Source organism: Thermobia domestica, chromosome 10 (assembly GCF_964235325.1).
Source record: "Thermobia domestica chromosome 10, izTheDome1.hap1.1, whole genome shotgun sequence".
NCBI classification, from domain to species: Eukaryota; Metazoa; Arthropoda; class Insecta; order Zygentoma; family Lepismatidae; genus Thermobia; species Thermobia domestica.
Window position 1 is genome coordinate 117,516,213 of NC_137463.1, and position 26,526 is coordinate 117,542,738.

Below are 26,526 nucleotides of genomic sequence, written 5' to 3' on the forward strand. Positions count from 1 at the left end.
GTTGTAAAAAAAACTATATTTACCCTCCTCCCACATACATGAAATGTACACCAGCAAATCTGCATCTTTCAGGAATAAATTGGTACCAAAACCATCTTCCAGCCTTAATTTGAGGTTTAAAGCCCTGACACAGCAGTTGCGTCAATGAGAGTTTAAAGATTAAGAATGCAGACGACCTGTAGAACGTAACACAAACAAACTAAACTACATATTCTGTGAACGGAGATCGGGAACATCCCGATTTCTTTCTTCGGAATTGAACATTTGGGCGGATCGAGATTAGGGAGGTTCCCGAAATTTTATCTAGCGGTTGAATACAGATGGCAAGGAATACCTAAGAGTTTAAAAATGTAATATATATGCCTATTTAGATTATTGTTTTAAACAAAATAAACATTTTAAACATGTTTTTTTTGTTTAAAACAAAGTACTTTGTTTTAAACGTTTAAAACGTTTAAAACAAAAAACAGGTTTTAAACAAAAAACGTTCTTTTTGTTTTTTTTTTAAAAAAAACGTTTTTTTTTCAACCCTGATTTCGACGTCGTGTTTCTCGTGCTCTGGGGATATCTCCAGTCCTGGTCATCTTTAACAGAAATACTGTTTAAACGCACGGAAATAAGTAAAATCTCTTTTTTATCTTCCGGGTTACCGAGTCTCAGTCGAATTACCGGGTCACTACGGATTTGAATCTTCGACCCAGTGGTGGTCTACATCATCCGACTGACACGATGATCCGTTTGAGCTCTTAAGGTGTTCATTCTATCTGTGAAAATTCGTTATATCCGGAAGAGATGAAATCAATGCTGGATCTTCGGAACAGATAAATCTTCGGAAAAGACTAGAAAATGGTAACCCCTTTGGCTATTTGAAAACAGAATTTTATTTATACTAGTTCAACACAAAATTTGTTTCCATCCTATAATTCCATGTGTTTTAATCATGTCGAAATTTGAAACATGCTACATCGAAGAGGAACATAACTTTTGCTTTCGAACATTTGTAACTTTTCATTACGATACAGTTTGGACTTTTAATATAGGGTATTTCTGATAGAAATTTAGCAGTAAAATAGCACTCTTCAATTTTCTCTTTCATTCTTTCTTTCTTTTTCTTTTCTTTTTGTTTCGTTTTTTTTTGTTCAGTTTGCATTAGTAGTCTGAAATGGAGGATATGACCAACGCTATCTACTGGGTATATTAGAATGTTTTTGGATCAGTACGTCTAATGAACACTACCAAATTTGCAATCGAACCACGCGGAAACAAAGCATGTATGTTAATATTTTTATATTATCCTAGATGTGTCTCGGAGTTATTAGTTCTACTGGAAATTGAGTATGCTATCCATAATGAAAGTGACATAATGAATGTTTAAAGCATCTTCTATATATTCGAATAGTTCTGAAAAAAAATATGTGAAAACAAACGTCATTTCTATATTACTATTGGATTTCTGGAAACGGAACACTATAATGTTAGTTTTTTTTTACTACGTTTGAATTCCACAGTTTTATCTGTTCTCCCTTTTCTTTTTCTTCTTCTTCTCTCTTCTCTCTCTTCTCTCTCTCCCTCCCTCCCCCTCTCTCTCTCTGCCTCATTTTTGAATCTTTGTGTAATAGACATCCATTGGTTTCAACTTTTCATTATGTGTGTTTCAGTTTCTCCCTACATCAACTTATGAATTTTGTTTCGTCTCGGTTTTGTTATTCCATTTTATCGAAACTAATACATGTGTAGTTTGAAATTAGAATTGCGCTTATGTTGTTAGCTAATTTTAGTATGGGAATGAATTAAGGAGAAGGGGGTCTCTTTACCTGACACGATAATTGGATAAGAAGGTGTATATTGGGTGGCCTAATTGCACGGCGTTAGCTGTCGTGATTTTTTTGATGCGCAGTGTACAACATTCTTACAGAATTTGGAATACCGAGAAACCTAATTAGATTAATTAAGATATGTTTAACCCTTTCACAGAGGAAGTCGACTTTTGTCGACAGAACCAAATTTCCTTAACATGCGAATGTCGACTAGAGTCGACGTGTTAAAATTTGTTTGTCCGTATCTTGGCTTTGTCGAAAGTAGTCGCCAAAGTTGTACCGTTCATTTTTGTTTGTGTTCTATTGTTTTGGATAAACAATAGAAATCACACAGAAAACCTTTGGCGACTACAATCGACAAACCCAAGATACAGACAAATTTTAACACGTCGACTATAATCGACATTCGCAGGTTAGGGAAATTTTTTCCGTCGCCTTCCACAGTGAAAGGGTTAAATGAATCCCTAAGTAAAGTATGGTTGGGAAACTTTTTGTCCACGAGCTTTCACGTCGAGAATAGACTGAAACAAGGAGATGCGTTGTTGCTATTATTATTCAACTTTGTTCTGGAATACGCTATAAGGAAAATCAGAGATAGCAACCAGGAGCTAGAGTTGAAGGGTGTTCACCAGGTTATGGCGTATGCTGATGATGTAAATTTAATAGGGGATGATAGGAGAACAATAGAAAGAAATGCAGAAGTCTTCACTTGCAGGGACATGAGTTTAGAAGTGAATAGAGAAAAGTAAATACATGGAAGTTCGTCGGAATCTTCCCACTTGTGACAGTCCTATTAGCGATAGGAACCGTTAACTGTCCTATGAGCGACCGATTCGATCTGTTAACTGCTCTATGAGTCACCGATTCATTCATACTAAGATATAAGGTTCTCTCTTCTTTAACTTGTTTCATGCTAATGTGATTTAGAACCTAACAAAATGTACTATGAAAAATTTCGCTCTATCTGAATTTAATACGTGAGAATGCTCTCATTACATTAATAATTTTTTATACGTTTTTCCTAATATTATATTTTTGAATTAATTTCTATGAATACATTGACTATATTTAGGGGAAACTAACTAAATACTTAAAGTAGCTCCGCCTTTGTCTATGATTCTAATATAATTAAAAATATCATGTTAAAACTATACAGAGCATAAGTTTAGATTTAATGTTTATGGCATAAGAAAGAAATCAGAAAGAGGTAGAGGCGCCCGAAGAAAATTTTCTAGGGAACGGCGTCTCCATGCTTGCTGTGTCACGTCTGGTATATCTGATATTTAATATATGTGGTTTGCTATATTACGTATACATTTTTGTGAACCAGGGAGGCAACCCCTGCCTTCCCATTGGGCGCCCATGGAAAAAGGGTCTTCACCACTTGAGGATATCAAAGAAATCTAAAAACACGGTGTATTCGAAGAAATTATTACACAAGTTACAAATCTCTCGCAGGACTTAACAGTTCGACTAGTTATAAGGTACTATTTCAGATTGCTACATTAACGACAAGCTTTTATGTATAAGTCAAAACAAGGGAGAAAGGCAAATTAAGCAATTAGTTTACGTTTTAGTAACTTACAATAGGGAAGAAGGTAGTTTAAAGGGTTTGTTTACCTTTTGGATTGTTTAGAGTGAACTGCATTGTAATTGGTGGGATTGGTTGAGAATAGCTTATCAGGTGTAAGGGATCTCAAAAGCTGTCTTTAGTCATTGACTTTTTATTTTATTTTATTCACTGCGAAACTGTTACACGTTTAAGTTTTCCAAAATAAAATATATTACTGGGCTTAGTGAGTAATTAGATTTGAATCAAATTGAGTACAGAAAATAGAGCTTTTGAAGAAAGAGGATATTACAACTGGATTTTCAATAATTACATAGGAATATACTTTTCATGGAAATATCCCTGTTGTCTCGTTAAGTTATTTGATATGTTTTATGTCAAATCTAACTCAAAATTAAAATAAGTTTTATTTGCACTTACAGTAGAGGAAAAATATATTTGACGAACAGTATTATTGGCACGTACATATTTCATACCAAGGTTGTTCGGGCGCTAATAACGCCAGAGGCAAACGTACTTTACGAGGTGGAATCATATCATCTTCCATCATCTCAATGTAAATGAACCTGTCGCTCATAGGACAGATAACAGTTCCTGTCGCTAATAGGACTGTCGCTTCTGAGACTAATTCAAATTATGAATGTGTTAAAATATCGCATAATACTTTTAATAAAATGGATACTTTCAAATGTCTAGGATCAATATTAACAGGCGAAAACCATATTCAGGAAGAAATTAAATATTGACTAATAGCAGGAAATTTGTGTTATTATTCAGTTCAAAATCTCTTGTCGTCGCGAATTCTGTCGAAGAATTTGAAGCTTAAATATATACAATGATAACCATGCCTCTTGTTCTGTATGGTTAAAAAACATGGTCGCTTGTTCTGAGGAAAGAACATAGACTGAAAGTATTTGAAATCAATATTCGGACCCAAGAGGAACGGGAATGGTGGAAACTTCATAACGAGAAACTACATAATTTATGCGGGTTACCAAACATTGTTAGGGTCATCAAATCTATTAGGCTCAAGTGGGCAGGTCATGTAGCCACAATGGAAGAAGGTACGAACGCTTTCAAAGTCTTGACTGGAAGACTAATCGGAAAACGACCATTAGGAAGACGTAGGCGCAGATGGGAAGACAATATTAAGATGGATCTAGTAGAAATAAAAAATGCAAAGAAGAAACTGGGTCTAGTTGGGTAAGTATAGAAGTCAGTGGAGAGGTTTTGTGAACACGACATTTAACCTCCGGATTCTATAGGCCATAGATTTTATTATTATTAGTATTTTATTGGGTGAATGTGCGTTTTTGTAGGGTATGTAAGATCGAATCATTTGTAGTTGTAAATAGAATCAGCTCGCAGTCGCGTCCCGTGGAGATCGTGACAAATATTCAAAATTCCTGGAATTCAGTTGAAAGAAAAAGAGGCGAGTCAATGCTACGCCGTTTTTCCCTATGAGTTATGTTATTGGTGTGATAAGCCATTAATACTTACCAAAGATTGATGGTCGTTTTAGTGTATATCTTTTGTCCCCTGGATTTAAGAGACGGCGTTAGAAACCATATTTGGAAATTTTATGGGGGGGAAATTAAGCTAAGTCTGTATATTTCCTGGTCGATTGGTGTAAGATCTGAAAGATCAAATATTGTTTGTTTATTTCCACAATGGAGCTGCCTTAAAAGTAAGGAATATTTAAGTATGTTCGAAGAAGAAATCAGTTTATTAAATCATTAGGGGAAAGTTGGTAAACTGACTTGCTTGAGACAAGTTTAGTCTATAGATCTTAGCTATAATGATCCAGAGTTTGGTCATTGTTTCAGGATCATAACATATATTTTTCAACATTTACAATCAACGTGTTGGATGTTAATTCACCATATATTTGAACCTAATCCAAAAGGATGATTTTGTCTTACGAAGTAAGGTAAAATGATCGTTTCATTGAAAATAATAGTAAAAATCTGGTGAACCTCTACTGTGTGTATAGGCGAAGTGAAGTACAATTAAGTAATTTTATAACTGAATACTATAAAATGTAATTATTACATCAAAATTTTAACATGGCACCCGAAATTTGATACAAAACATTGAAAAAGTTCTCGATAGCTACATACTTTAATTAGACATAACAGACAGATTTTATCTATTACTAAATGGACTTGTTTATGCAGATCTACATACAATTCAAAATTTTAGTGCCTACAACCCTCTGACAGCAGTCTTTCTCTTATTTCATAACATAGAGCACAAAACAAACCTTAGCCAACGGGTCTCATCCGTAGGGAAAACGATCCCAGGATCCACTTTCCTTGCAATGTCGTTTCCATTAATAACGTCAATTCATGGAGAATACTTCCGTCTTTGTTGTTCAATGAAGAGCATAAAATACGGCTTTTCCAACAATTAGCGTGAAATTTATAAAAATGAACACGTTGATGCAAAAATAGAAAAGTGATCACTTTGTAAGAAAAATGAGTAAAATGCTATTTTTGTCTACGACAGTAAAATAAATAGCTCTTCGTCCAACTTTTGCTGTGCAACTAGGAAAACATTTGGTGTGTGACATGTCCAGCATAGACAGCGCCACTAGTTTGGGAGGATCATGTTATCTTGAGGGCTCATTTTACCGACTTTTCCCGTAACATTTCATTTCAAGGAAAATAGAAAAACATAGCTTTATTCTACTGCCAATAGGTGGCAGTGGAAGTTCTAGCCAAAAAAACATCTATTTTGTTCCCGAATTTGCTACAATGTTGTTCCCAATCAATATAACTTTTGACTAATTCAATTATTGTGTTATAGAAAATCAAAATTCCCAGTTTTACAACTATCTTGTACTAACACACGTCTTACAGATGCAGTCGCACCTTTTTTCAACCTTATTCTTAGAATCATTGCCACTTTAACCCTACAATGTTCGATTTTATTTTTTATTTTCTATGAAAAAGTAGTTTACAAGAGAAAACAAAAATGAGTAACGGAAGTACCGCTACGCTTAATAGTGCCATGTATGCGGAAACTGTGGAATTACAACTAGCTTCGAACGTTCCCAGTTTGGTTCAACATGCATTAGCAATTACATACCGTTATGTAGGAAAGCACAGATTATTTTCCACTATGACCCATATCTGTCCCAGTATGCCTTCTAGGGTTAATAAGGTACTAAGGGCCTTATAAGAAACATTAACCTTCTCACTGCACACATAGCATTACAAAGCAGAAAGTCTGTACATTATACTTCTTTCTAACCTTATAGATGACAGGATACGATGAAGATTCAAAACACGGCGACGGCGGCAGCAATGAAAGACTTAACATGTAACTGAAGCAGCATAGTATTTAACTAAATGCTTTCTAGTGGTAGTAAGAACCATATAATAGCAATTATTCTACTTATAAGTTAAGTTCACTTATATTTCTCATTATCTTTATTTATGTAGCAACAAATATCTCGAATCAGCAATATTCCAGCTTATATTTTTGTCTATTTCTATTCAGTGATACTTTAATGCACGTAACATTTAATTACAGCAGTTGGTGTTTCTATATATAACAATAATCACTACACAGCAAAAGGTATTAAGGCGTTTAACGAGAAATTTGCTTTCCAGGTAATATTAGCAGTGGTGTGTACACACAGCCACAAAAGTATTTACCCCCTAAGCGCTCTAATTCCATTACTTGGGGTCCAGGTCATTTGCAGTTGTGAGAACGCCTAGACAGGTGCAACCCAACTTACACGTAATTTTTCGCGGCACTGACAGCAGTTGCTAGATCTGATCCAGTTTATTCAGGAAAAATTGTAAAGTACGTGACTAACGAAACAGTTCTCCATTCTAAGATGAATCTGTTTGGTTCGGATCGTGTTTTCCAAAGAACACCATATATTAATCTCAATATTGCTGCGTATACAATGTAATATTTCTTTATATACTGTATGATTACAGCAATATAAATACTGACCATACATTTATCAGGAAATGCTTGAAAGTAGCTAAAAATATCAAATCTAGAACAACTGCTTGAAATAACTTTGTTAATGATTGCCTCCATTGAGAGATCTTCTCCAATTCTCGTCATTCCAACATCATTTTCTTTCTGGAGAAGAGATCTTTCTTGTCACACTGAGTATGTATTAAAATTGAAATTGAAACATTTGAAAAAAGTTTCAACCTGGTCGGGATTCGAACCCGGGTCCGCCGAACAGAAGTTCAATACTCTAACCACTTCAACTTTTATCTAAATTTTAGCTAGTTACAATCGTTTCATGTAAGACTATATAAATACTATAATAGGAAGACGTTCCTTATGAGCGTCACAATGACTTACTCGAGATTTCCTTCTTTAACTCAAAAACAAGTTATTGAGCCTTGTCAATGAGCAAAATATCACGGAACGTTCTTCAAGTTGAGACTACCTCATCGTTTTCAACTGCTCCCGATTTACATTACTACTATTATTCCTCATCGTAGTTTATAATTTCCAAAGAGGAAAAGCCGGCAGCATTTACGCCGATCCCAAGCGTTTCAGTATTCGCGCGCTACCCTAGCCAGCTGTTTGAAGTTGGTCATGTAAAATGTACAGAAAAATTTGAGCAAGAGAACAGAACCTAACCCCTGGAGGACTTCTAACCCGTTCCTACTACTACTACTATTTCTACTGAAATTATTATTATTATTATTATTATTATTATTATTATTATTATTATTATTATTATTATTATTATTATTATTATTATTATTAATATGGTTCCGTATGGTGAAACTGCGAGCTATTTTAATTAAAAAGTGTTATGAAAATTTAAAAAATCCTTGGGCAGGGTTCGAACCCACGCCAAAAAATTTTCATTACTAGAGTGTTGCCATAGTACGCTCGGCCACGAAGCCTGACAGCAGTTGGCCTTAAGGTCATGCCTGTTGATGTCCTATCTGTATCGGCCAATAAGATCAGAGGATATCTGAAATTCTTGGAATCCGTGAAAATGCAAGCCGGCAGACGCACGTAGCCAGGATTTCGTAATAGCGCGGATCCGTGATGAAATATTGAGGTTATCACACCAGGGGCTGGGTTATTCTAAACTATTTTACTAGTAAAATATTTTGGTTCGTGTAGCCAGGATTTTGTAATGAGAGGGCGTGGCACGAAATATTGTGGTTACCCACAAAAGGCTCGATCAATCTAAACTATTTTACTGGCAACGTACCCATATTGGTTTGTTAGGACAATAAAATGAGGATATGTTAGTAAGTATTTTAGTGACAAACTATGAAGAAATCTCGAGTAAAAGGATATAAAAAATTTAAAAAGATATAGTCTTCATTTAAATATAGAACCAAAGTATTGATAAACTTGTGGAAAGCTTCGGAAACATTGGCACATTCAGAAAAAAAATTCCAATTAAGATTCCTTAATGTAGATCTCAGATTTTGTATGTTAAGTTCACCTAACAATCTGAATCGTTTAATTACTGGATAGTTAGTGTTCTTATTTGGCATCACAGGTAACAATAGCCATACACATTCATGGTCAGACAATAAAGGTTGTGTAGTACCACATAACAGGTTAGTTTTGTTTTCATTAGTAAAAACATTGTCTAAACATGCAGATTTTCTTGTGGGCTGATCATTAATATAATAAAAGTTTTTGGACCTAAAACGTCACAGAGTAGTGTTTTGATAGGTGTGCTGATAAGAACGTTAACATTTATATCACCAATATAAAATGTTTAATTTTTGTACTTAGGTTTGTTGAGGTAGCTGTTTAATTTCTCCAAAGCACTAACAAAAATATGCATGTCTGAATTCGGTGTCCGATACAGTGAAATAACTATTACTCTTTTTTGTTTACGTAACACGCCAGTTACCTCAAAATGTTTTTCTACACAAAAACAAGTTAAATCAAGAACATAGTATTCAATACCTATACCATTTTTTTTACATAAATGCCTACGCCGTCGTGTTATGTTTTCTCTCTACAGATGATAGTAGCTAACGTGTAACTTGTTGGCGAAAACATATAAATTTCATCACTTGTTACCCAATATTCGTTGACACATAAAATATCACAAGTAATAATATCAAGTTCGGCTAGTTTGTTTCTAATTGATTGCAAATTTAAATGAAATTAGCTCTGCCTATCTATCTATCGATTAAAATGCCACAATAGCAGTAAAATCGCTTTTTTTCAGGCTAGCCTCAAGGGCTAGCTGCCTTTCAGAGGGTTACGCCCTGTTTTAGGAACGAGATTAGCGGTTAACAATGAAAAGAGTATGTTGGATGGGCTAAGTGATTTTAATCTTTATTAGCAGTAACATTTACATAAATAAATAATTTTGAAGGTGGAGACTTAAGGAACATTAATCCTTTACATTAGGTGCAGATATAAACACAAAGGAGAAAATAATACAGTATATTTCAAACAAATAAATAATAACAAAATGATAGCAGTGGTTAGGTATAGCATTCATGATCTGTACAAGTATTGCAATGGGCGAGAGAGATGTGGTGAGGTGCATACACAGGATAACACATGGGTGATGTTAATTAGACAAATGAGGTTATCTTCAGCCTAGGGGCTACTCTAAGCATTGATGAAGACGAATAAGGCCCATGTTAATAAATAATGGTAATCACTGTGCTGGAAATGATGGATGAATGAGAGGAAGATGTTCATGAATGACATAATCTGTGATGATAAGTAAGCCGGGATCTAACGGTGGTAGAGTATAGTGATATAGTGTGAAGAGAAGCGAGAGTGGAGGATGATAATAACGGTGAGGTGTTGGATGAAGTGCTAAATATCGCATTGTATCCTGTAGTAAAGGATGTCGTGTTTTGAAGCGTTTGGTGATAAATGTTAGCCGCAGGTTTTCAAGGTAGTATTGTAAAGTCGGAAAAGTGATTTTGCGGTATAGATCCTGTGTAGGACTAAGCAGCTTCATGCGGAACGCTGTACGGAAAGCATGGCGTTCGAGAATTAAAAGTTTATTGTAGAACTTATTTGGGGCAGCTATCCAAGCAGTAAACCCGTAAGTAAGGACAGGTTGTAAGGAAACCTTGTAGGTATTTAGGATGGTGTGTGCTTTAAGGCCCCAGGTGGTACCAGTCAATCGTTTCAGGAGATTGAGTCTATTGTAAGCTTTAGTTGTAATGGTTTTCAGGTGTTGCGACCAAGTAAGGTGGTGATCATAGGTAATTCCCAGATATGTGACAGTGTTACTGATTTGAATAGGCACCCAATCAACATACAGAGAGGGATTACGTGGGTTTCGGCGGACGTTGGAAGTTCTTCTAGGTGGTAAGAATACGATGGCTTGTGTTTTACCTGCGTAAATAGTAAGCCGCCACTGAGCGCACCAGGTGTAAAAGCGATCTATAGCTGTTTGTGGTATAATGTTAAAGGAGCAGTTCGACTTAGAAATGCATTTTTTACAATTTATTTCCATTTGTAGAGTTGAAAATTCTAAAAGGAATGGTGTTTGTTTGATCGCGATACGTTCACTCGTTAGCGAGTAACAGAGGAAGAAAGATTTTGTGATGACGTCATTGGTGGTCAAGGAACGAGAGCAGGCTTACATACTACACAGTGCCAAGCATTTCGTTTGTGAGAGGTGCGGTGGCACGTTCTAAGTGCGGTTTCCTTTTCCAGAACTGATTCCAAAGACTTACAAATATCATCTGCATGTAGAGAATGATATCTGATGGTGGGCTGTACAAACGTTTTTATAATATTATAAAACGTATCCTATAAAGCATAAGTTCAGCGTTTCAAAAAAAAAAAAAAAAATCGAAACCAATATCATGTAAGCAGATGGCGGACGAGATTGCTGCAACACCTAAGTACCTTTTCTTTAATCATTCTTCCGATTCCTAAATTTAAGTATGTTCATTTTCACGTTTTGTTGCAATTTTTAACACTGACCCTATAATTTTGTGCTTCAAGCTATGTACAGGAGCGCAACATATGAGGCAAAAATGAAATAACATCTGCAAAGTTTGCAGAATACGAAAAACACTTCACCGGTTAAATTTCTTTTATTCGCATAGCTGTCCGCGGAACAACTCTCATCACCTATTTCATCATCATTGTCACATGATACAGAGAAATTAAACGATGAATCAATGTCTTGAGGAACAGTCATCGTCACTGAGTCCTTCTACAAGCCGGTATATTTCACTCCCTAATTCACACTGTATAGTTTATTTCTAAAGCAGTATCTTCAGAATCATGAGTGACATCGTCTCTATTACCCTCTAATGTCTCGTCATGACTACAACCGTCAATTGCGTCTTGTACGATATTTGTACGTTGGTAACTGGACATAGATCGGTGCTTGCTCAATGGCTCGGATTTTAAACCTTTCAATAATATAGTTGGAACAGCATTCTTTCTCAGTTTGCGTGTAAATAATTCTCCTGGCATTAGCCAGAAGTGGATCTAGACGGTAAAACTCAGGAGGGGGGGAATCAGAACCCAGACTATGATAGGTATATCATGTTTACTAAAAACTTTCAAAAATATCTAAATAATAGCTTAAATCAATTTTGCACTCAAAAACTGGGGGGCCTAGACCCCCGTCCCCAGCCTAGATTCGCCAATGGCATTAACTTTTCTTTCAGTAAACTTGACTTCTCGAAGGCAGGCTCTTCAAGATGTTTGGAACACGAGTGATTTTATTTGGTACATTTTTTCCCATTGATTTTCTTGAGCCATAATTTATATCGATCTGGCGATTTCTCACGACTTGGAAACGTAAAAAAAGGTACTTCATGTCCTCAGCTTTAATTGCACAAGAATTACAACCGAAAACACAGTAGGTGTTAGGCATTTCTACTTCATTTCACAGACACAGCACGCGCTGTACTAACACGTGTTTTCTACTTCACACCAGAGTTTCTTTCAGAAAAAAATTCCGGGGGGGGGGGACACTTCGTATTCGGAGAAGCACATTATTTTTACACAGTACTATTATATTTCTTATCTTATAGACGTATTATTTTGGTCTCCTCCGGGGGAATCTCTCAGAGTTCCGGGAGACAGTGCTACCCTAAAAACATGTCTGGAAGAAACACTGTTACGCACAACAAACGTATTTACTGCTCTCTCTCTACTCTTTTTTTTATACTAATGCTGTAGGAAAAACAACTAACTAAAACGTCGCTCAAGAATTCAACACAGAGCCAGACTGCTAACAAATCCAAAACACAATCTATTAAATCCAATGCACTATTAAGGGTTTATCAGCTGCGTACAAGGGAGTGATTGCTGACTCACATTTTCTTGCGTATCCTACCCATGACGTGAGCATTTACGATTCATCAAAAACAAATGCCCGTACAAGCTGAACGAGACGGCCTATCAAGATATAAACGACACGGGTCTCTTATTTTTTGTTACTCTTTCTATTGCACCAAACTTGTTTTCAACTCGAACTGCTCCTTTAAGCTGCTGGATAGTTGTTCCAAGTGCGACAAGCGCCGTGTCATCCGCATATTGAAAAAGATGGATCTTATCTGGCAGTCGGGGCATATCATCTACATACAGCAGGTATAGTAAAGGAGACAAGGCTGACCCTTGTGGTACTCCAGAGAACAGAAAGATAGGATGTGACAAACTGCCTCGTACTGAGATATAGGTGATACGAGTAGTAATGAAATGGTAAATAAGATGAATGTAGGAGATAGGAAGCTGAAATTGCAGAAGTTTGTAGATGAGCCCATGGTGCCAGACTTTATCGAATGCTTTCTCCAAGTCAAATAGTAAAATCGTCTGAGCTCTAACCTCTAAATTTTAATTTCATATTTAAGTAGACCTTTTTTTTATAAAGTTAATCTTTTTAAATTATTGCTCAAAGCCTATGTACTTTAGTAAGTCTTCTCCAAAATCAATGCAAGTGAATTCTGCTGCCATCTTTGGAGTTCTATTAAACTATACGATTGTGAACGTTTATATGTTTGTGGCCAATCCTTTCGACAATGAGATCTCGGAAACTACAGGCTCTAGAAAGATGACGTTTTCACTGATCGATTGCAAATCTTGCGTAGATTGTCCAGTTCTGAATGGATATTTAAAAAACATGGCCATTATTTCTTTATTACATTTTTACGGGTACACTGAAAGTGTTGAAATTAAAAAAAGAACTAAACCAATCATATCCTACGAATTATACATTCCAACACCACATTATTGTATACAGGGGTTGCATATCTCTCAAACGTCATGGACAAATTATAATGAAAAACGATGGATAACCATTTCTCCAATCTAAGTTGAATCTTTATTCTTTTGAGTGTTTTGCCCAATTAACACCATATATCACTGATATTATAATTAATTGTGTATGTAATGCAATTGCTTATTACATATTGCATACAAGAAGAAACAAAACACTTATCATACATGAATTAAAACTCCAATCGGAAGTAGGTTCAAATCTTTAAACGGTGAAAGATATTAACAAAAGTAATCGAAAAAAAATATCCCATTTTACGGTATATCTTCCTGATTTTTATCAAGACGTCTTTCACTTGTATCTGTAAAGGGACATGTACAGATGTGAGGAACAACAAGGAGATTCATGCTCATATGTGAATGATGCGCTGCGTAGAGTGCGCAGGTTCAGGTAGACTATATATTAAAATGCTACGTTTATATGTTTGTCTCCAAAGAAAAGTTTATATGTTTGCCTTCAACCGTTTCGACAATGCGATCTCGAAAACCACAAGTGCTAGAAACGTACCATTATCGTTGATGGACTCCAAATTTTGTGTAGATTGTTCAGTTCTAACTGAATATTTAAAAAATGTGGACGTTATTTCTCTATTACAATTTTTAAGGGTACACTAGAAGTGTTGAAATTTTTAAAGAAGTAAAGCATCATATCCTACGAATTATACATTTTAACACCACATTGTTGTATGCAGGAGTTGCATGTCTCTCAGGCGTTTGTATCATGGCCAAATGATAATGAAAAACGAAGGATAACCATTTCTCCACGCTAAGATGAATCTTTATTGTTGGAGTGTTTTGCTCAATGAACACCATATACCACTGTTATTATAATTAATTGTGTTTGTAATGTAATTCCTTATTACATGCAAGAAGAAAGAAAACACTGATCATACATGAGTTAGAAACTCCAACAGGAAGTAGGCTCAAATTTTCAAAACGGTGCGAGATATTGAAAAAATCTCCCCTTTATGGTACCTCTTGTCGATTTTTATCAAGGTGTCTTTCAGTCGTGTCTGTAAAAGGACATGTACAGATGTGAGGAATGAGAAGGAGATTCTTGATCGTATGTGAATAGTGCGCTGTGTAGAAAGCGCAGGTTCAGCTAGTATGATTATTACAATTTTGAAAAAAATTGCGATTGTTTTTTTACATCTATTAAAACATTTACATCGTTCCGTTCAACTCACTTCGTTAGGCTTCACGTTTTTACCCGGCTCCACATAGTATTCAGTGTATTCATAGAGTCGGCCGTATTCAGTTTCTCTGAACTAACCATGGCATTTTTTATTGCTACCTTAAATTTAGATTTGCCTTAAAGATCCCGATCAATTATTTCACAAATCATGTTGCTCAGTATTCTTTTCCCTCGTTGGTTGAAATGCATGCCATGTTTTGTGTACATTTCCCTATTTAATTTATTTACACCCAGAATTTCGACATTTTGGAAGCGGTTATACAAATTATTTAATTTTACATCACTAATTTGAATTGCTTTGTTCACACATGACTCTTCAGTAAGATCATACCTTGTGGAATGCTGCCTACAATTACCTTACCATGGTTTAGTTCAGAAAACTTACACCTAATTCTCTTCATGACTTCACTTCCCTCATTACAAGTCATATCGTTAGCTCCACTTAATATCACAATATTGTTACCCTCCTTGTTTACAGTTTGACTATTCACACAGGATAAAATATCCACGCTTTTAGCTCCAGGCTTAACAAATACTGCTATATCATGTTTCAAATCTTGGTTCACTTTTTCAGCCAGTCCCGTACCATGACCCTCAGCGTATATGAGCACCTTAGGAGTTGTCCTTGCACTAATCATATTCATCCTTGCACTACTCTTCGTGGTTATGAAATCCCCTTTCTTTTTGTTCATTGTTCTGAAACCATCTACAGTTTCGCTGCTAATATTCACAGATTTTGGATTGTTCAGAGCTTCACTTTCAAAATTCGCTAAAACACTGAATTTATTCCCACACTCTACTGGGCTAGCTAGAACTGGTTCAGGTTGATTATGTCTCGGCCTATGTCTATTGTAACACACCCTTGTCCATTCACAGTGGAAGTTTTGTTTACCTCAACATTTGATTCTTGTAACTTCACTCTTTTCACTAAATCTTCGTTTTCTGATTTCATTAGCCTCATATCTTCCTGTAGAATGGGGTATGTTCAAAAGTCATTTCAAAACGTTTCGCCGTTTTCCCGCAATGAGACTGGTCACGTCGATGTCAGTTTTGTATCTTGAGAAAAGAATTACAGAAATTGACCTCTATCCCCGTAAAAATGGAATTTTAAAAACGCTGTAACATGTGTCCACTTATTTTTAAGTAGGAATATATATACAAAACTTAATCGTCTTAACGTTAGAGATATTCAATTTGTCGCCCTCCACTATCCCTTTCTATACACATTTTACTGAAACTATCATGATTCAAGCTCGGTTCGAGCTATGCTAATTATATTCTAGAAATCATTTCAGACGGTTAAGAAGTTTTCCCATGATGATGGGACGGTATTTTATTCGGATGTGAAGAAATTCTTTGTAGGAATTGTTCCTTCCCCTCCTTATAAGCGGAACTTTTAGAACACTACAATTTATATCTACTAATTTTAAATTGGAAATATACGATCAAGGTTCATATCCTTAACTGTAAGGTCTTCTGAGATACTTTTGGCATAAATTTTGAACTTTCTTTCCTTATGCATTTTTGACGAAAGTAACGTGATAAAATCACTGCTAAAGGACAATGTTAATTATGTCCAACAATTAATTACGAAGGTTTGCAGTTTTCAATGATGAGATAGATAACGATGATTTCAATATAAATAAAATAGTTGTTCAAATGCTTCCTTCCCCTCCTTAAAAACGAAATTTTGGAAAATGCTAGGATTTATGCCCACTTATTTTAAATGAGAAATATGTATACAGAGTTTTATATGCCTAGTTTGAGAGGATGTGAGGTACTCTATTTTTAGCATAAATTTTGGACCTCTTTCGCCCCTTAGTGTACACGTTTTAATGAAAGCAAAATATCCAGATCAAGGAAAGTGCTCAAAAATTCTTTTCACGAGGCTCAGTCGTGTTTTTCGTTATGATTATGCAGGTAAGGTGGATTTCGTTCTTGTAATACACTAGTTGAAGTGCCCGTTCTCAGCAGAGGAAGATTAGATTTGTGGAAAATATTTGAAAATCATATTTGAACACTCTTCTTTGTCTTACGATACGCCTATAAATCGAAGTGAAATGAGAAAAAACTAAGTCGACCCAAGTCACAAATTAATTTTAAATGGTTTATCTATTTTCTAACTTTGGCTATTTTATAAATAGAAAATATTAAATTAAAACGTTGTAGAATTTGACATTTTTCCTCTCCTCAAAATCGAAATTCTCGAAGTTGCTGGAACTAATATCAATCTGCTCATATAGCAAGTCTGATCTATCTATCTTAAGGATTATATGTTTTGACTTATATTTTGATATTGTGATCAGTGTTGTGATTGAGATTTCCAACACTTCCGATTCGCATACAGGGAAAAAAAAAAGTTGAAATGAAAGTATGAGAATAGAGAGGACGATCCTTTCATAGAACGTATTCATGGGAAGCTGAATTTAATGGATAAAACTGCATCACGATATCTCTTACCGTGTTTTCTCTACGGAAATCAATATTGAATCCGGAAGTAATGGTAAATTACAACCATTTCCGGTTTTGGTAGAGTATTGTGGGTTCTGATGGTATGTTCTCTTGACATCGTGAATCGATTGCAGAAGACCGCTTGTCGTTATGTATTACTATTTTTTTTTTTTTTTTTTTTTTTTACGGCGATAAATGTTGAAACTAGACATTGTTAATTTGATCCCCTTCCAGCTTGAATAGAAGGTTAATGGAGAAGGTAGAACCTATCCTTGGAAAGCTAAATCAATTTTAAAAAACTCATCTTGATATCTCTTACCGTTTAGGTTCTACGGAAATCGGTATTGAAAGCAGAAGTAGTAGAAAATTTAAACCACTTCCGGTTTTGATAGAATATTCGGGATTGCCATGATACGTTGGTTTCAGACACTGAATCATTTGCAGAAAACCGTTTCTCGCATCTAATTACCATTTTGTTGTAAACGTTGAAACTGCAAATGATAAATTTGAACCATTTGCGATTTGAATAGAGAGTTAACCGAGGAAATCAAACCTATCATTGGGACGTTGAAACGATTTTTTTTTAAAAAAAAAAGAAAAAATCGTACCTCTATATCTTATACTACTTTTGCTCTGTTACCTCTCAAAAGACGGACAAACGGATTGACGAAGAGACAAAGACGTTCTATAAAACTTTCGATACTTATGCATAGCACAGTTTGGAAGTCTGATACCAAAAGTGAACTTGATTCCCTTGCATTGAATGTACCAATTTCCAGTATAAAACACTAGCTTCTGCCATCAATCAAAACTGGATAAAAGAAGTTTTTCTGTAGTGCATGGCATATGGAAATAGTGTCTCTTCTAAAGACATTCAGCTATATTTGGTTAGTATGATAGACTTCATGTAGAGAGGAGAATTTGTTTTAAGACTGCAGAGTTAAGCAAACTAGAGAGCACGTAAGCACGGGCTACAACCTAGTAGTCAGATGATGTCACGAACTATTTGCAGTAGTAGTAGTAGTAGTAGTGGTGGTAGTGGTAGACGGATTACCAAGAATAAGCGTTGATTCTTTAACAACCAGAAAAATACCACATTTAAATTCGTGCCAACGGCGTTAAGCCACTTGTATAGCACAACAGCATATATAGCACAACAGCAACAACTGATGATTGAGACGGTGAAATCACTGGAAATTATTGAAATGGGATTATTTAATTTAACGCCCTACGTTTATACTTATAAGGCTCAAGGTGACGGATAATTAGTGAGAGTAAACGAAAAGGAAATTATTTTTTGTGTTTTCCTACCGGGAATAGAATCCGGAACCGCAATCACCAAAGTCGCACGTGCTACTCGCTAGACCAACATGAAGAGCTTAAAAACTAGTATTTTTTCTGAGAGTAGAATATTGTATTCACATTTATTTGCAACAGTTTACTTAGAGAAAATAACTTAGCTACTTTCTTCATTTACTTTTGTAACAGCTTGTAATAGTATTCATTAACTTCAGTAGAGCACACAATTCGCTATCGAGTCACAGTGATTGAATTATAGGTAAAATGTATTTTTTATTTATTTACTAAAAAAATTTCCGATACAAAAAATATACCATTTTTTTAAAAGTCTATTATTTTCATGAAGCGAAGATTGAATAATCTAATTGGGTTGAGAACTATCCCTAGTATGCTTTTAATAGACAACTAATAGTTCACGTTTTTATTATTTCTGTCGATTTTCTAAATATTACTTGCAGAGACTTGTAGCATTCAGTTTTTCCCCTACAATCTTAAATATTCTGTTTATAATGTTTTTGTCTGTTTTAATTTGTTTATGTAAATTTGATTATGGTTTTCTCTTTTGTTTTGGTGCTTATGATTGTTTAACTATAGTGTTTGACAATTGTCAAAAATTTTTCTTCTTGTTATAGAAAGTGGCAATCCACAGTGTCGGACTGGAGCTATCAGAGCTAGGTGGAAATGGAAACTTAGAGGGGCGCCTTATGCACAAATTTATGTAAACATTCTGGATTTTAAATTGACTTTTTAATTCATTCACAGTCTTAAGCATACACAATTATACATAAAACGGTTAGGTCGAAATACCGTGAATGTTGCATAGTACAGAATAATAAAAGTATACCTAACAAAAATGTGAACATAGGATGGATAAATTAGCAGTAATCTATCTCTTCCAATAGAAAGAGAAGAACAAACTACCATTAGGTACAATTGTTATGACTATATTAAGTTTCACAGCATGAGTATGCCATTAACCCTTTCCGGATCCTGGCTTTTTGGGCTATTTTTTAGACTTTCAGTCAAGCAGCTACTGTATCGTCACTATTTATCCTAGGATCATGGTTCATACCTCATTCTCTTCAGAATAGAGCTGGCTTTCAAATGGTACCACTTGCATGCTCATACCATATACCAGAAGCGGGGAAAAAATGTCAAAGTGAAAGTTTTGGAGGGATTTTTTTCTCAAACTTTGCCCCCCCGGACCCCCCCTATGTGAACGTAGCCATCTAAAAAAAATCTGAGAAATAGTACTTGGTATACTGAACGTGTGTGCCAAATTTCAAGTTTCTATCTTGAATAGTAAGGGAGGGAGAAATTTTATCAAAATTTCCCACAATGCCCCAAATTACCACAAAACACTATGATCTCAGGGGAAAAAATTCCTGAGACATTCCTAATTACCCTAGGGTCATGTGTCGCCCGTCATTCTCTTCAGAATAGAACTGCCTTTCAGGGGGTACCATTCACATGTCTCCATCGTGTATCTAAGGCGGGAAATTCCAGAAAAAAGGGATTTTTTGGTCTAAAAATCCCTTTTTTCAACTTTTAGCCGCTCTGGACTCCCCCTGTTTTAACGCAGAAATCTGAAAAAAAAACCGTTAAATACCACTCGGTGGACTGAATGTTTGTGCACAATTTCAATCTTCTAGGTGCAAAAATAGACCCGCCAGAAAAAAATTCAGAAATTTCCCCATGTTACCCTATACAGAAGTATATTTTGAAAAAAAATCACTGAGACGTCCCTAATTACCCTAGAATAATAATTTGACCGTCATTCTCTTCAGAATGGAACTGCCTTTCAGACGGTATGACTCCCGTGTCTCCATCATGTATGTGAGGCGGGAAAATCCTGAAAAACGGGATATTTTGGTCTAAAAATCCCTTTTTTCAGTTTTTCCCCCCTCTGGACCCCCTCTGTTTTAATGCAGAGATCTGAAAAAATCTGATAAATACTACTAGGCAGGCTGAATGTTTGTGCACAATTTCAATCTTCTAGGTACAAAAGTAAGCCCGCCAAAAAAAATATACCCACCATGTCCCATTTTTCCCTATATAGAAGTATATTTTTCAAAAAAATCCCTGAGACGTCCCTAATTACCCTAGGACAATGATTCGACCGTCATTCTCTTCAGAATGGAACTGCCTTTTAGACGGTATGACTCAAGTGTCCCCATCATGTATGTGAGGCGGGAAAATGATGAAAAACGGGATTTTGGGGGTAAAAATATCCCTTTTTTCACCCTTTTGCCCCTCTGGTTCCCCCCCTGTTTTAGCACTGAAATCGGAACAAAAAATCTGGTAAATACTACTCGGTGGACTGAATGTTTGTGCAAAGTTTCAATCTTCTACGTAGAAAAATAAGCCCGCCAAAAAATATTGAACATAGGCTTAGAAAATGAGAAAAGAAATTTTTGATTTATGACGTCATCACCTCCTATGTCTGGACGCAGGACGGTCTGAAACCATACGTAATGTCTTCTACAAGGCCTCTGGACTTGTTAAACAAAACAAAACAAAAAAAACCCGGACGAAAAAGCTCAAATAGAAGAGAAATAACGCAATGTACCATGAAAAATGCGTATGGTACGTACAAATTGTACCATAGGATCCCGAAGGGGTTTTAAGATCTCTTGAGCGTTTTGTTATTTCCTTTCTAATAACATAGTAATCTACAGGAGAATTGTGGACATATTCAGTATTAAGGAGCATTACATTTTCTAGTAGACTTTATCCCAAAAGTGATCTCAGTTTTGATTTGATGATCTTCAACTTAGAAAATAAGCATCCATGAGTTACTCGGTTAGTTGGAAGAGCCATATCATATCTGTACACACAATATAAATTTCTATAAGTACTTTCATTTAAAGTCAGCTCATACAGGAATGTAAAAGCACAGTGTCTACAACCCTGGATTCAGCTGATCATGATCTTCCATTTTGTTTTCACCCAATTTATCTTCATTTCCAAAATCAACTGGGCACTGAACCACATCAAAGTCACTAGTAGAAGTATCCTTCAGATTCTTGAAGTAATCTTTGTAATGAGTCGCAAATTGATTGAGTTTGCTTGACAGGGTTTCTTTACGCACGCCTGTAGTTTCTGCAAATGTTCTCAGAGCTTCATCTGGTAATCCATTTTTCTTTATTTCTTCAAATTTCTTTGGGTCCAAACAGACACAATCTTTTATTAAATGTTCATTTGGAATAAACCTCTCCTCAATACTTATAAAAGCGGTGTCACAAAATCTGTAGAAGGTTACTATTTGGAACTTCTTCACTGGCCGCCTTCTTGCAAAGACGAATCTTTATCAGAGCAGTTTTCATCGAAAAGCGCTTTATAAACCGAATACTTTTCGTTGCAAAATCAGCATCTACCCTGAGACGAAGTTCGTTTGCATCCCATTCTCTGTTTGGAGTTCTTCCGTGGCTAAGCGGTTAGCGTACGCGCCTTTGGCGTAGGAAACCCAGGTTCGATTCCCGGCGGGAGCTCATGTGATTCGGATTCCACGTTAATCAGTAGGTCCCGTCTCATATAGCCTCGCTGCTGAAAGGGACGTTAACCTCAAAATCAACTCAACCCATTCTCTGTTAAGATTTTCCGAAAACATTTTAACGTTTTCATACAGGTGAGAAAATTTCTCTCTGAGTGACTTTAAAGTGCTAGTGTTTGGATCATTTCCCACGCCGTTAAGTATCCCATCTTTGGGGACAGCGGGTAATTCGAAGTTAGTGTTGTAAGCTCAAATAGCCCTTTTTAAAGAGCTTCTGTCATTAGAGTTTCTATTTTCAACCATTTGTCTCATGAACTTCTTGCTCTGGCTACTCTGCTCTCTTTGCACCGCGTGTGCACTGCATATAATAATTTAAATTAGAATATAAATAAATATTGGGCTTTTGAGCCTTGCCTTCAATATAAAATCCAGACATTCTGTCGCTATAGTTAGCAAAATTTTGAACGTTAAATTTACATACTGTTTTCGTTCTTACAACGCAGACGATAGTCACGATACACTGTTTTATTCAAAAGAGCGATTGTTAACTTTTAAGCGAAATAAACTTATAATTTCATAACTATTGAAAATTCAGCCAGACAGAATGTTAAGGTGTCTTTTAGATAATGTTAAACGCAATTTACGCATAATTTGAATATAAAAATTCTAAAGAAAATTTTATCAAAAAATATTTCCTTTTCTACCTAAACATCTATAACTTATAAAATCAATTTATGTTAATAAATAACACAATAAACAATAACACACAATATTTTTGCCTTAATTAACATCTACTTTTCTACCTGAGAACACGCAGGCGCCGCTTGCGTTGAGTCTCGACGCTAATACTATAACCTTACAATTGTCAAATAACGCAACAAGAGAATCAGCCATAAAGCAGTAACAAGGCCACTTGTGATAATACTAGATTAGACCGAGTTTTTACATGTCACCTAGGATATCTGGCAGTGCTGGACCCCGCGAAGAGGAGAGCAAAGCGCCTTGACAGCTTATAGCCTTTAAATGATCTATTTTTCTACGCAAATCTGCAATAACTCTGTTATGTGATATTTGTTATAAAGACAATGATGGAAATTTTAACTAAAATTGTCTTGATTTCAATGCAACTAAGCCTATTTTAATTTGAGAAAGGAGCGTCATAAGAGAGTGGGAGCAGGTGGAAATTTCCCCCTCACCACCATGTCCAGTCCGACACAGGCAACCTATGCTAATATATATATACAGTATTGCGTTTGCGTCTTGGCTAGTACGTTATAAGCAGTAAAAAAGGCAACGTAACACAGAATATTGCCAAGCGTTTTTCAATATACAAATACCGTTGCATTACAGACTATTCAGAATAAATGTTTTATTTTAATATTATTTCATTTAAGTTTATTCATATGTTAATTAACATTTAAATATTTGTAAGTTTCCCATTTCGATCAAGATAATGGTTAGAAATGAATTTTCTCTTTTTATACAATTGTTTACAATTTTCATATGTTTTAAAGACATAATTCTGAACTATTTGGAAATATTCAAATGAATTAGAATGAAGAGGATTATACTAAAGACCATTATTAGAACAAAACATTGTTATTAAACGAATTGACAGAATAAAGCTTTTCTAAAAAAAAAAAAAAAAAAAAAAAAAGTTAATGTAGAATATGGAATTTGAACCGGTGATCGTGGGAAAAGTAAAATAGCAAGGGAGGACTCACTAATTAAGGTAAGTTAAGATTCGTTAACTTCATAGACGTATATAAGGAAATCACTAACACAAAGTGCCTGATCGCTTCAGATAGTTTGTGCCTTATTTCTATTTAGCTCTATGATTATTAGAGCTGTGCCATATGTATAGTAACTAAAATTATGAGATATTTACGTAACGTTTCTAATAAAACATTCTCCCTCTCTTTGTAAATTTCACTGTGCGTTTAGTACAGTTAAGTAAGTGAAACTTAGGATTTGGCAATGAAATTTTCGGAGATTTCTTTTTTAATTATAGATTGCTTATTTCTTAATTTTCTATTGAAATATTTTTTGTAAATATGTTGTTTTAATTTTTTTCTGCATGTTTCGAAGAAGACGTGGCACTTTCTATCATAAAAAGAGAGTAATTTTTATTTATTTCAGACATGTGCAAGTTGGAACACAAGGTGGACCAATCACAGAAGACATTCACTGGCGTCGAGTGGCCTCCGAGACAATGTATAAAATTTTCACATAAATTGAATAGCTATATTCAATGGAGAATCTCATTCTCGTACACTAACATCACAGGAACGTTAAAACCGTTTTGTCGGTATCCAAAAATATTTACTTACTAAAGAAAAATATAAAAATCTTACTTATGACGAGTTTTGAAGCACAAAGTTGAGTGGGAAGGGGTGGTGCTGAAGAGAAATACTAGCTTCTGGATTGTTTTCTCATGTTGTAAGTCTCACTGCGTGTTCAAGGGTTGCAGATGCAATTCAGTTGTAAAAATTAGGTACGACATACAGTTTAAAAAGGGTCAAATAGGTCAGACGGGCCGGAGCCTGCCCGAGGGCTAGCTGTTGCACATGGCTGATCTATGTAATTTCTAAAAACATAGGACAAATTTTAGACACAAGTATATATTGAAAAACTGTATATCGATCTTTTTCTCCCCCTTCCTTGAAGAAACTCCTGCCGGTGTTACTGGTCGTCATTATGTAGTTTACTTACAATAAAATTGTGTTTTACACAGAATAAATACTTGTGTATTTTATGTAATACTTAGAATCTTTTTTACATTTATTACAGCTCATGCTTTACGACAGCAAAGTATATTCATGTTGAGGATGATTAGTTTCCATTGTCAAATAAGACAGTGAGGAGAATGTAATAATTCACCCGCACATTTAACAGTCGAATGAGTGTCCTGCGAACAGGTCATGTTAAATTTCTGAACTATGGAAAGCAGCGTTGGACCGACTACTACCAAGCGACTTACTGGTATTAGCTCAGCTGGTAAAGTACTAGATTTGTAATTTAAATGTTACGAGCTCAAGTCTAGGTCAGGTAAAGACGTTTTTTTCTGATTTAATTCTTGAAATGAAAATTTTTCTCTTTTCACTTTATCTCGTAATCCTGGATAGAAATATTTACATGCTGAATAAATATACTAGAATATAAGAAAAGAAAGCTAAATTACATTATTCCTTTTGCAATTTTAACCATATTTTCACCTTTTTAGGAAGTTTCTAAAAGTTTAGCTTTCTAGATCTTCCTTTCGCTCTCTTACGTGTATTTTAACTCGGGTATTCTAATTCCTATAGTTCCTTAGTGAATCACATAGATATTACAGAAAACGAAATTTCTCTTATCTCTGCATCATGTCTGGAGATGAATGTTAAGACAGGCTACAGCAGCGATTTTAAAAAGTAAGATGATATACGCTATGAGAGTTGGAAAACGAAAGGAGTTATTATTATTATTATTATTATTATTATTATTATTATTATTATTATTATATTATTATTATTATTATTATTATTATTATTATTATTATTTGAAAACTAAGTGCATGACCTACAATAACAAATCGCAATACTATGTAAGTCAGTACGAAATACAAGGTACGATAATATAGAAAGTTGATACAATGAAGAATTTAAGTGTAACATTTGATAAGTCGTTGTGCTTTGGTGATCATACAGAAAATGTAGATAATGAAGCAAGAAAAACAATTGGTTACCTGTTTAATCAATGCCCTGCTTTTTGTCAGTCAGATACATATGTACTCTTTTAAAAATTACTAGTAATGTCGAAACTAGAATATGCGTCGCTGACTTGGAACAGCCTAACAAATACGCTCGTGAACAAACTTGAAATGGTCCAAAAGTGTTTTATTAGAATACTTTGTTTTGAATTAGGACTTGACTATTACTCTAGACGTATAAATATTGGATAACATACTTTAAATTGGAACGACTGGCCCACAGGAGAAAATTGATTGACTGTATTTCTTTAAAACAACAAAAACAAAAACAAAAACTTGACAACCAATGTATGTCGGACTATAGTTTAAAGAAATGTACATTTTAAAGTTCCAATATATGGTCCAAGGTTAAAAATTTTATTGTAACCACATAATAGGAAACATATTTTAATCGCTAGGATTTTAACAAGCTATAATTAATGTTTCTCCTAAAATATGACTTTATTTTAGAAATTTTAATATAACTTAGTTGTTTTTATTTTTACTTTTAATTTTTCACATCTCATTGTTTATCGTAATTTACATACACTACACTATCAGTTTTTTAATTATTAATAATTTATGTTATATTTATCACTTGTATTATATTATAGTGCTAAAATAATGTAGAATAAGACAAAGTGCTGTATCTTTGTATTTTAGAGACTCCAGTTACTTACCACTGGCACAACAAAATTTTTTAAAATTTATTTTTCAGTATCAATTCTTATTGTCTCT